At 60.1% G+C, this 11890-nt stretch overlaps 1 long non-coding RNA gene across 2 annotated transcripts in view; it reads left to right on the top strand.

The window, feature by feature from the left end:
* Positions 1–11650: 11650 nt before the first annotated feature.
* Positions 11651–11890, top strand: part of LOC146046239 (uncharacterized) — a 40649-nt gene continuing 40409 nt past the window's right edge. For both annotated transcript variants that reach the window (XR_014465802.1, XR_014465801.1), the window contains exon 1: positions 11651–11800. This is a non-coding gene — a long non-coding RNA (uncharacterized LOC146046239). The remainder of the gene's footprint in view (positions 11801–11890) is intronic.

Raw genomic sequence — 11890 nt, 5'->3', positions numbered from 1 at the left:
TTCTCCTTCTGCTGCTGCCACAGTGACTCACATGTCTCCTCAGGTGCCGGCAGCCAGATGAGAGGGGGTAAGGTGACATGCCGCCACTGTGCCACTGGTCTCTTGAGAGCCGGCAGCCACTGGGCTTCCTGCTGCTCCCACCCACCATAGTGACAGAATTAGTCCTCATATAGGCTCCTGCAGCCGCTGTGTTTCCTGCTCCCATAAAAAAAAAAAATCAACTTAAAAAAGGCTGTAGGGGATTGCCCCCGTGCCCCACAGCAGTTGCATCCTCTGCACCCTCTGTAGTGACCCAACTGATTGGGAGGTCTGCATTGATATTCTGACTGCCGGCATCCCATTACATCCCCCTGCTGAGGGACAGGAATGAATTCAGACCACGCATGGCACTGCAGTATTAAACCATTATATTACATTGCATTTATTAAACAGCATATTTGCAACATTTCTGGGTCACACAGGCTCTAATATGTGAATAAAAGATATGTATGTGTACACACACACACATACACACACACACACATGCATACACACACACATGCATACACACACACACACACATGTATACATACACACACACATGCATACACACACGCACACACACACATATATACATACATGCATTCACACACATGCATACACACACAAACATGCATACACACACACACATACATACACAAACACATGCATACACACACACACACACACATGCATACACACACACACACAAATTTGTAATATGATTTTAATGTTAGACCTCAGGGCCCCCCTGTCAAAAGTCCCCTGGGCCCTCCAAAGCCTTAACCCAGCTGTGTGCGAGGGGATGTGTGTGAGTACACTCACTCGCATGGTACTGACGGAGCGTTCGGATGGTTGTTATGAGCTCGCCAAGCAGCAGTTGACCCCTGCTTACCGAGCCTTGCTGAATCAGGCCCTTAGTGTGAATTGCTGCAATATAAACTACCAGACAGTTACACTGAGAGGAGTGCATAGTTATTTTAAAAATATTCATTAGGGTCGTACCCACGTGACCTAGGTAACGCCCATTACGACGCCTGCAGGTAACACCTCATAGCCCACTAAAAAAAAAGTAAAACCATAGATATACACTCTCCCGCCCCCATGCTTTAGTGCCGCACATTGCCCCGCTGCTGGCCGCTGCCCCGTCACTTCCTCGAGACCTCACCATACATATACAGTAACATATATCAGTTCCCGACCGTCCCCGGTTAGCGGCAGTGCCTGCCGCACAGTGCTGAGCTGCTGGATGCACCTGCCTCCTCCTGCCCGCTGTCCTCTTCTCTCATCGCTGCCCCACCTCCTCCCGCCCTGCCTCCTAGGGCGTAGGTGTAGGTGGGTGTAGGTGGGCAGGCTGACATGGGGGGAGAGGAGGATGCTGCTAGAGCAGGGGTGTAGATGGGCAGGCTGACATGGGGGGAGAGGAGGATGCTGCTAGAGCAGGGGTGTAGGTGGGCAGGCTGACTTGGGGGGAGAGGATGATGCTGCTAGAGCAGGGGTGTAGATGGGCAGGCTGACATGGGGGGAGAGGAGGATGCTGCTAGAGCAGGGGTGTAGGTGGGCAGGCTGACATGGGGGGAGAGGAGGATGCTGCTAGAGCAGGGGTGCCGGTGGGCAGGCTGACATGGGGGGAGAGGAGGATGCTGCTAGAGCAGGGGTGTCGGTGGGCAGGCTGACATGGGGGGAGAGGAGGATGCTGCTAGAGCAGGGGTGTAGGTGGGCAGGCTGACATGGGGGGAGAGGAGGATGCTGCTAGAGCAGGGGTGTCGGTGGGCAGGCTGACATGGGGGAGAGGAGGATGCTGCTAGAGCAGGGGTGTAGGTGGGCAGGCTGACATGGGGGGAGAGGAGGATGCTGCTAGAGCAGGGGTGTAGGTGGGCAGGCTGACATGGGGGGAGAGGGGGATGCTGCTAGAGCAGGGGTGTAGGTGGGCAGGCTGACATGGGGGGAGAGGAGGATGCTGCTAGAGCAGGGGTGTCGGTGGGCAGGCTGACATGGGGGGAGAGGAGGATGCTGCTAGAGCAGGGGTGTCGGTGGGCAGGCTGACATGGTGGGAGAGGAGGATGCTGCTAGAGCAGGGGTGTAGGTGGGCAGGCTGACATGGGGGGAGAGGAGGATGCTTCTAGAGCAGGGGTGTAGGTGGGCAGGCTGACATGGGGGGAGAGGAGAATGCTGCTAGAGCAGGGGTGTAGGTGGGCAGGCTGACATGGGGGGAGAGGAGGATGCTGCTAGAGCAGGGGTGTAGGTGGGCAGGCTGGCATGGGGTGAGAGGAGGATGCTGCTAGAGCAGGGGTGTAGGTGGGCAGGCTGACATGGGGGAGAGGAGGATGCTGCTAGAGCAGGGGTGTAGGTGGGCAGGCTGACATTGGGGGAGAGGAGGATGCTGCTAGAGCAGGGGTGTAGGTGGGCAGGCTGACATGGGGGTGAGGAGGATGCTGCTAGAGCAGGGGTGTAGGTGGGCAGGCTGACATGGGGGGAGAGGAGGATGCTGCTAGAGCAGGAGTGTAGGTGGGCAGGCTGACATGGGGGGAGAGGAGGATGCTGCTAGAGCAGGGGTGTAGGTGGGCAGGCTGACATGGGGGAGAGGAGGATGCTGCTAGAGCAGGGGTGTAGGTGGGCAGGCTGACATGGGGGGAGAGGAGGATGCTGCTAGAGCAGGGGTGTAGGTGGGCAGGCTGACATGGGGGTGAGGAGGATGCTGCTAGAGCAGGGGTGTAGGTGGGCAGGCTGACATGGGGGGAGAGGAGGATGCTGCTAGAGCAGGAGTGTAGGTGGGCAGGCTGACATGGGGGGAGAGGAGGATGCTGCTAGAGCAGGGGTGTAGGTGGGCAGGCTGACATGGGGGAGATGAGGATGCTGCTAGAGCAGGGGTGTAGGTGGGCAGGCTGACATGGGGGAGAGGAGGATGCTGCTAGAGCAGGGGTGTAGGTGGGCAGGCTGACATGGGGGAGAGGAGGATGCTGCTAGAGCAGGGGTGTAGGTGGGCAGGCTGACATGGGGGGAGAGGAGGATGCTGCTAGAGCAGGGGTGTAGGTGGGCAGGCTGACATGGGGGGAGAGGAGGATGCTGCTAGAGCAGCGGTGTAGGTGGGCAGGCTGACATGGGGGAGAGGAGGATGCTGCTAGAGCAGCGGTGTAGGTGGGCAGGCTGACATGGGGGGGAGAGGAGGATGCTGCTAGAGCAGGGGTGTAGGTGGGCAGGCTGACATGGGGGGAGAGGAGGATGCTGCTAGAGCAGGGGTGTAGGTGGGCAGGCTGACATGGGGGAGATGAGGATGCTGCTAGAGCAGGGGTGTAGGTGGGCAGGCTGACATGGGGGAGAGGAGGATGCTGCTAGAGCAGGGGTGTAGGTGGGCAGGCTGACATGGGGGAGAGGAGGATGCTTCTAGAGCAGGGGTGTAGGTGGGCAGGCTGACATGGGGGAGAGGAGGATGCTTCTAGAGCAGGGGTGTAGGTGGGCAGGCTGACATGGGGGGAGAGGAGGATGCTGCTAGAGCAGGGGTGTAGGTGGGCAGGCTGACATGGGGGGAGAGGAGGATGCTGCTAGAGCAGGGGTGTAGGTGGGCAGGCTGACATGGGGGGAGAGGAGAATGCTGCTAGAGCAAGGGTGTAGGTGGGCAGGCTCACATGGGGGGAGAGGAGGATGCTGCTAGAGCAGGGGTGTAGGTGGGCAGGCTGACATGGGGGGAGAGGAGGAGGATGCTGCTAGAGCAGGGGTGTGGGTGGGCAGGCTGACATGGGGGGAAAGGAGGATGCTGCTAGAGCAGGGGTGTAGGTGGGCAGGCTGACATGGGGGGAGAGGAGGATGCTGCTAGAGCAGGGGTGTAGGTGGGCAGTCTGACATGGTGGGAGAGGAGGATGCTGCTAGAGCAGGGGTGTAGGTGGGCAGGCTGACATGGGGGAGAGGAGGATGCTGCTAGAGCAGGGGTGTAGGTGGGCAGGCTGACATGGGGGGAGAGCAGGATGCTGCTAGAGCAGGGGTGTAGATGGGCAGGCTGACATGGGGGGAGAGGAGGATGCTGCTAGAGCAGGGGTGTCGGTGGGCAGGCTGACATGGGGGGAGAGGAGGACGCTGCTAGAGCAGGGGTGTCGGTGGGCAGGCTTACATGGGGGGAGAGGAGGCTGCTGCTAGAGAAGGGGTGTAGGTGGGCAGGCTGACATGGTGGGAGAGGAGGATGCTGCTAGAGCAGGGGTGTAGGTGGGCAGGCTGACATGGGGAGGAGAGGAGGATGCTGCTAGAGCAGGGGTGTAGGTGGGCAGGCTGACATGGGGGGAGAGGAGGATGCTGCTAGAGAAGGGGTGTAGGTGGGCAGGCTGACATGGTGGGAGAGGAGGATGCTGCTAGAGCAGGGGTGTAGGTGGGCAGGCTGACATGGGGAGGAGAGGAGGATGCTGCTAGAGCAGGGGTGTAGGTGGGCAGGCTGACATGGGAAGGAGAGGAGGATGCTGCTAGAGCAGGGGTGTAGTCGGGCAGGCTGACATAGGGGGAGAGGAGAATGCTGCTAGAGCAGGGGTGTAGGTGGGCAGGCTGACATGGGGGGAGAGGAGGATGCTGCTAGAGTAGGGGTGTAGGTGGGCAGGCTGACATGGGGGGAGAGGAGGATGCTGCTATAGCAGGGGTGTAGGTGGGCAGGCTGACATGGGGGGAGAGGAGGATGCTGCTAGAGCAGGGGTGTAGGTGGACAGGCTGACATTGGGGGAGAGGAGGATGCTGCTAGAGCAGGGGTGTAGGTGGGCAGGCTGACATGGGGGGAGAGGAGGATGCTGCTAGAGCAGGGGTGTAGGTGGGCAGGCTGACATGGGGGGAGAGGAGGAGGATGCTGCTAGAGTAGGGGTGTAGGTGGGCAGGCTGACATGGGGGGAGAGGAGGATGCTGCTATAGCAGGGGTGTAGGTGGGCAGGCTGACATGGGGGGAGAGGAGGATGCTGCTAGAGCAGGGGTGTAGGTGGACAGGCTGACATTGGGGGAGAGGAGGATGCTGCTAGAGCAGGGGTGTAGGTGGGCAGGCTGACATGGGGGGAGAGGAGGATGCTGCTAGAGCAGGGGTGTAGGTGGGCAGGCTGACATGGGGGGAGAGGAGGAGGATGCTGCTAGAGTAGGGGTGTAGGTGGGCAGGCTGACAATGGGGGAGAGGAGGATGCTGCTAGAGCAGGGGTGTAGGTGGGCAGGCTGACATGGGGGGAGAGGAGGATGCTGCTAGAGCAGGGGTGTAGGTGGGCAGGCTGACATGGGGGAGAGGAGGATGCTGCTAGAGCAGGGGTGTAGGTGGGCAGGCTGACATGGGGGGAGAGCAGGATGCTGCTAGAGCAGGGGTGTAGATGGGCAGGCTGACATGGGGGGAGAGGAGGATGCTGCTAGAGCAGGGGTGTCGGTGGGCAGGCTGACATGGGGGGAGAGGAGGATGCTGCTAGAGCAGGGGTGTAGGTGGGCAGGCTGACATGGAGGGGAGAGGAGGATGCTGCTAAAGCAGGGGTGTAGGTGGGCAGGCTGACATGGAGGGGAGAGGAGGATGCTGCTAGAGCAGGGGTGTAGGTGGGCAGGCTGACATGGGGAGGAGAGGAGGATGCTGCTAGAGCAGGGGTGTAGGTGGGCAGGCTGACATGGGGGGAGAGGAGGATGCTGCTAGAGAAGGGGTGTAGGTGGGCAGGCTGACATGGTGGGAGAGGAGGATGCTGCTAGAGCAGGGGTGTAGGTGGGCAGGCTGACATGGGGAGGAGAGGAGGATGCTGCTAGAGCAGGGGTGTAGGTGGGCAGGCTGACATGGGGAGGAGAGGAGGATGCTGCTAGAGCAGGGGTGTAGTCGGGCAGGCTGACATAGGGGGAGAGGAGAATGCTGCTAGAGCAGGGGTGTAGGTGGGCAGGCTGACATGGTGGGAGAGGAGGATGCTGCTAGAGCAGGGGTGTAGGTGGGCAGGCTGACATGGGGGAGAGGAGGATGCTGCTAGAGCAGGGGTGTAGATGGGCAGGCTGACATGGGGGGAGAGGAGGATGCTGCTAGAGCAGGGGTGTAGGTGGGCAGGCTGACATGGGGGGAGAGGAGGATGCTGCTAGAGTAGGGGTGTAGGTGGGCAGGCTGACATGGGGGGAGAGGAGGATGCTGCTATAGCAGGGGTGTAGGTGGGCAGGCTAACATGGGGGGAGAGGAGGATGCTGCTAGAGCAGGGGTGTAGGTGGGCAGGCTGACATTGGGGGAGAGGAGGATGCTGCTAGAGCAGGGGTGTAGGTGGGCAGGCTGACATGGTGGGAGAGGAGGATGCTGCTAGAGCAGGGGTGTAGGTGGGCAGTCTGACATGGTGGGAGAGGAGGATGCTGCTAGAGCAGGGGTGTAGGTGGGCAGGCTGACATGGGGGAGAGGAGGATGCTGCTAGAGCAGGGGTGTAGGTGGGCAGGCTGACATGGGGGGAGAGCAGGATGCTGCTAGAGCAGGGGTGTAGATGGGCAGGCTGACATGGAGGGAGAGGAGGATGCTGCTAGAGCAGGGGTGTCGGTGGGCAGGCTGACATGGGGGGAGAGGAGGATGCTGCTAGAGCAGGGGTGTCGGTGGGCAGGCTGACATGGGGGGAGAGGAGGCTGCTGCTAGAGAAGGGGTGTAGGTGGGCAGGCTGACATGGTGGGAGAGGAGGATGCTGCTAGAGCAGGGGTGTAGGTGGGCAGGCTGACATGGGGAGGAGAGGAGGATGCTGCTAGAGCAGGGGTGTAGGTGGGCAGGCTGACATGGGGGGAGAGGAGGATGCTGCTAGAGCAGGGGTGTAGGTGGGCAGGCTGACATGGGGGGAGAGGATGCTGCTGCTAGAGAAGGGGTGTAGGTGGGCAGGCTGACATGGTGGGAGAGGAGGATGCTGCTAGAGCAGGGGTGTAGGTGGGCAGGCTGACATGGGGAGGAGAGGAGGATGCTGCTAGAGCAGGGGTGTAGGTGGGCAGGCTGACATGGGAAGGAGAGGAGGATGCTGCTAGAGCAGGGGTGTAGTCGGGCAGGCTGACATAGGGGGAGAGGAGAATGCTGCTAGAGCAGGGGTGTAGGTGGGCAGGCTGACATGGGGGGAGAGGAGGATGCTGCTAGAGTAGGGGTGTAGGTGGGCAGGCTGACATGGGGGGAGAGGAGGATGCTGCTATAGCAGGGGTGTAGGTGGGCAGGCTGACATGGGGGGAGAGGAGGATGCTGCTAGAGCAGGGGTGTAGGTGGACAGGCTGACATTGGGGGAGAGGAGGATGCTGCTAGAGCAGGGGTGTAGGTGGGCAGACTGACATGGGGGGAGAGGAGGATGCTGCTAGAGCAGGGGTGTAGGTGGGCAGGCTGACATGGGGGGAGAGGAGGAGGATGCTGCTAGAGTAGGGGTGTAGGTGGGCAGGCTGACATGGGGGGAGAGGAGGATGCTGCTATAGCAGGGGTGTAGGTGGGCAGGCTGACATGGGGGGAGAGGAGGATGCTGCTAGAGCAGGGGTGTAGGTGGACAGGCTGACATTGGGGGAGAGGAGGATGCTGCTAGAGCAGGGGTGTAGGTGGGCAGGCTGACATGGGGGGAGAGGAGGATGCTGCTAGAGCAGGGGTGTAGGTGGGCAGGCTGACATGGGGGGAGAGGAGGAGGATGCTGCTAGAGTAGGGGTGTAGGTGGGCAGGCTGACATTGGGGGAGAGGAGGATGCTGCTAGAGCAGGGGTGTAGGTGGGCAGGCTGACATGGGGGGAGAGGAGGATGCTGCTAGAGCAGGGGTGTAGGTGGGCAGGCTGACATGGGGGAGAGGAGGATGCTGCTAGAGCAGGGGTGTAGGTGGGCAGGCTGACATGGGGGGAGAGCAGGATGCTGCTAGAGCAGGGGTGTAGATGGGCAGGCTGACATGGGGGGAGAGGAGGATGCTGCTAGAGCAGGGGTGTCGGTGGGCAGGCTGACATGGGGGGAGAGGAGGATGCTGCTAGAGCAGGGGTGTAGGTGGGCAGGCTGACATGGAGGGGAGAGGAGGATGCTGCTAAAGCAGGGGTGTAGGTGGGCAGGCTGACATGGAGGGGAGAGTAGGATGTTGCTAGAGCAGGGGTGTAGGTGGGCAGGCTGACATGGGGAGGAGAGGAGGATGCTGCTAGAGCAGGGGTGTAGGTGGGCAGGCTGACATGGGGGGAGAGGAGGATGCTGCTAGAGAAGGGGTGTAGGTGGGCAGGCTGACATGGTGGGAGAGGAGGATGCTGCTAGAGCAGGGGTGTAGGTGGGCAGGCTGACATGGGGAGGAGAGGAGGATGCTGCTAGAGCAGGGGTGTAGGTGGGCAGGCTGACATGGGGAGGAGAGGAGGATGCTGCTAGAGCAGGGGTGTAGTCGGGCAGGCTGACATAGGGGGAGAGGAGAATGCTGCTAGAGCAGGGGTGTAGGTGGGCAGGCTGACATGGTGGGAGAGGAGGATGCTGCTAGAGCAGGGGTGTAGGTGGGCAGGCTGACATGGGGGAGAGGAGGATGCTGCTAGAGCAGGGGTGTAGATGGGCAGGCTGACATGGGGGGAGAGGAGGATGCTGCTAGAGCAGGGGTGTAGGTGGGCAGGCTGACATGGGGGGAGAGGAGGATGCTGCTAGAGTAGGGGTGTAGGTGGGCAGGCTGACATGGGGGGAGAGGAGGATGCTGCTATAGCAGGGGTGTAGGTGGGCAGGCTAACATGGGGGGAGAGGAGGATGCTGCTAGAGCAGGGGTGTAGGTGGGCAGGCTGACATTGGGGGAGAGGAGGATGCTGCTAGAGCAGGGGTGTAGGTGGGCAGGCTGACATGGGGGGAGAGGAGGATGCTGCTAGAGCAGGGGTGTAGGTGGGCAGGCTGACATGGGGGGAGAGGAGGAGGATGCTGCTAGAGTAGGGGTGTAGGTGGGCAGGCTGACATTGGGGGAGAGGAGGATGCTGCTAGAGCAGGGGTGTAGGTGGGCAGGCTGACATTGGGGGAGAGGAGGATGCTGCTAGAGCAGAGGTGTAGGTGGGCAGGCTGACATGGGGGGGAGAGGAGGCTGCTGCTAGAGCAGGGGTGTAGGTGGGCAGGCTGACATCGGGGGAGAGGAGGATGCTGCTAGAGCAGGGGTGTAGGTGGGCAGGCTGACATGGGGGGAGAGGAGGATGCTGATAGAGCAGGGGTGTAGGTGGGCAGGCTGACATGGGGGGAGAGGAGAATGCTGCTAGAGCAGGGGTGTAGGTGGGCAGGCTGACATGGGGGGAGAGGAGGATGCTGCTAGAGCAGGGGTGTAGGTGGGCAGGCTGACATTGGGGGAGAGGAGGATGCTGCTAGAGCAGGGGTGTAGGTGGGCAGGCTGACATGGGGGTGAGGAGGATGCTGCTAGAGCAGGGGTGTAGGTGGGCAGGCTGACATGGGGGAGAGGAGGATGCTGCTAGAGCAGGGGTGTAGGTGGGCAGGCTGACATGGGGGAGAGGAGGATGCTGCTAGAGCAGGGGTGTAGGTGGGCAGGCTGACATGGGGGGAGAGGAGGATGCTGCTAGAGCAGGGGTGTAGGTGGGCAGGCTGACATGGGGGGAGAGGAGGCTGCTGCTAGAGCAGGGGTGTAGGTGGGCAGGCTGACATGGGGGTGAGGAGGATGCTGCTAGAGCAGGGGTGTAGGTGGGCAGGCTGACATGGGGGGAGAGGAGGATGCTGCTAGAGCAGGGGTGTAGGTGGGCAGGCTGACATGGGGGGAGAGGAGGCTGCTGCTAGAGCAGGGGTATAGGTGGGCAGGCTGACATGGGGGGGAGAGGAGGCTGCTGCTAGAGCAGGGGTGTAGGTGGGCAGGCTGACATAGGGGGAAAGGAGGATGCTGCTAGAGCAGGGGTGTAGGTGGGCAGGCTGACATGGGGGGAGAGGATGATGCTGCTAGAGCAGGGGTGTAGGTGGGCAGGCTGACATGGAAGGAGAGGAGGATGCTGCTAGAGCAGGGGTGTAGGTGGGTAGGCTGACATTGGGGGAGAGGAGGATGCTGCTAGAGCAGGGGTGTAGGTGGGCAGGCTGACATGGGGGAGAGGAGGATGCTGCTAGAGCAGGGGTGTAGGTGGGCAGGCTGACATGGGGGGAGAGGAGGATGCTGCTAGAGCAGCGGTGTAGGTGGGCAGGCTGACATTGGGGGAGAGGAGGATGCTGCTAGAGCAGCGGTGTAGGTGGGCAGGCTGACATGGGGGGAGAGGAGGATGCTGCTAGAGCAGGGGTGTAGGTGGGCAGGCTGACATGGGGGGAGAGGAGGATGCTGCTAGAGCAGGGGTGTAGGTGGGCAGGCTGACATAGGGGGAGAGGAGGATGCTGCTAGAGCAGGGGTGTAGGTGGGCAGGCTGACATGGGGGAGAGGAGGATGCTGCTAGAGCAGGGGTGTAGGTGTGCAGGCTGACATGGGGGGAGAGGAGGATGTTGCTAGAGCAGGGGTGTAGGTGGGCAGGCTGACATGGGGGAGAGGAGGATGCTGCTAGAGCAGGGGTGTAGGTGGGCAGGCTGACATGGGGGAGAGGAGGATGCTGCTAGAGCAGGGGTGTAGGTGGGCAGGCTGACATGGGGGGAGAGGAGGATGCTGCTAGAGCAGCGGTGTAGGTGGGCAGGCTGACATGGGGGGGGAGAGGAGGATGCTGCTAGAGCAGGGGTGTAGGTGGGCAGGCTGACATGGGGGAGAGGAGGATGCTGCTAGAGCAGGGGTGTGGGTGGGCAGGCTGACATGGGGGGAGAGGAGGATGCTGCTAGAGCAGGGGTGTGGGTGGGCAGGCTGACATGGGGGGAGAGGAGGATGCTGCTAGAGCAGGGGTGTAGGTGGGCAGGCTGACATGGGGGGAGAGGAGGATGCTGCTAGAGCAGGGGTGTAGGTGGGCAGGCTGACATGGGGGGAGAGGAGGATGCTGCTAGAGCAGGGGTGTAGGTGGGCAGGCTGACACGGGGGGGGGGGGGAGAGGAGGATGCTGCTACAATAGTAGAGTGGGTGAAGAGTCTGGAATGGAATAGAAGGACTTAGAATGGGTACTAGGGGCCGTGCGCATGTGCAGTTTATGAAGAATCGGCAAGATATGCAAATTCGCAGCCACGTGATCAGGTCTGAATTAGCCCCAAGGAGATGGGGTGATACTCTATTGATGTATTTTATCACGCTGTTTGTGCTCATTAGGTTTAGCCACGCAAAGCCACTGGTCACTTATTTCAGCCCGTCCCTCCCCGACCGGTGCAGCGGCCGACAACGCATCGGATGGAGGAACTGTATTATAATCATCTTCTAATAAATCAGTATTTTAGTTGGTTTAGCATCTGTTCTATAAGGAGACCCTGGTTTCTGTATTTCCCCCGGAATGCCCTGTATACTATCTGATCACTCTCCCTCTCAGGGTTGGGCTACTTGGGCTACTTCAGGTGGGTACTTACAGAGCTCAATATACATTACACGGTTCCCAGGCGTCAGCTCGTCGCACTGACTATTCTTCACCTGTTACATTGGCCGGCGGCTATAATCAGTTTCCAGCTTATTTACAATGTGATCGTTCCACTACGTTGAATTACATATATTGTTTTTTACAGTATCTGCTCCACGCTTTACTATTATTTGCATGTCATGTAATACATAGATTTAACAGCATTTAATGTATGATAATTGCGAAAAAGACATTTCAGGGCTCAGTCAGAGAAATGATATCAGTGATTCCCCCCTTTTCGTAGACTCCAATCCATGCTGGTCCGCACTCCCGGAATGCACAGGGGACTCCGGAATTTAGAGGTGATGTTCTGACTTCCAGAAGTGCATCCCGTTACATCTGCTGGAATTCCCGCACCCCCTACACCTGGTATCCCGGAGGGCACCATTTAATAGCAGGTGAGTATGTGATCACTTCCTGTCTTGTAATTTACATATAGGGGATTATTCTGGTTGATTCGCAAGGCTGTAAATTTGCCGCGTTGTTAT

This window comes from Crinia signifera, chromosome 11, assembly GCF_055691185.1.
Source record: "Crinia signifera chromosome 11, ASM5569118v1, whole genome shotgun sequence".
Classification (NCBI taxonomy): domain Eukaryota; kingdom Metazoa; phylum Chordata; class Amphibia; order Anura; family Myobatrachidae; genus Crinia; species Crinia signifera.
The sequence above is the reverse complement of the archived record's forward strand: the minus strand, read 5'-3'. Positions and strand labels throughout refer to the sequence as shown.